Below are 610 nucleotides of genomic sequence, written 5' to 3' on the forward strand. Positions count from 1 at the left end.
AGCGCATTGTACACATAAGCATACATAGATACGGTTTCGGGCTGGGATGGAAATGAGTGAACCGATTTCAAGCTTTGACAAGTTTAGAAAAAACAGTCACGGGAGACGTTCACTCTTGCACGGTCGCTGACAGACTGAGAGTGTTTTGGGTCTGGGACTATGAACGGGGCGGAGCTACCGTAGCTATCCAATCATAGCTGACTGGTACATCCCACCACGCCTCTATTATCCGAACATGACTCTAGTATGCAGCTACGGCTGAGCTATCCAACAGTGGCCGATACAGCTATCCACTCACGGCTGACTCGTCCAACCATGGCTGTTTTCTGAAGTGTCCAACCGTGGCTCTATTATCTATTCCTAACCAACAATGAATCTCGAGAGCTGGAGAGGTGCCAAGTTCATGTAGAGGAAGCCCCTGGCACTTCTCGGCTTCGGGCTGGGATCGAAATGAGTCAAATGACTTCAAGCTTTGACAACTTTGAAATAGTGGCCAGGGGAAAAGTTCACTCTGGCACTGAGTTCGTGTAGTGGAGGCTCAGGACGGCTCTGCTTCGTGTAGAGGAAGCCCCTGGGAAATTGACTACACATAAGACTTGTGCTGTTTCAT

This window comes from Salvelinus alpinus, chromosome 6, assembly GCF_045679555.1.
Source record: "Salvelinus alpinus chromosome 6, SLU_Salpinus.1, whole genome shotgun sequence".
Lineage (NCBI taxonomy): Eukaryota > Metazoa > Chordata > Actinopteri > Salmoniformes > Salmonidae > Salvelinus > Salvelinus alpinus.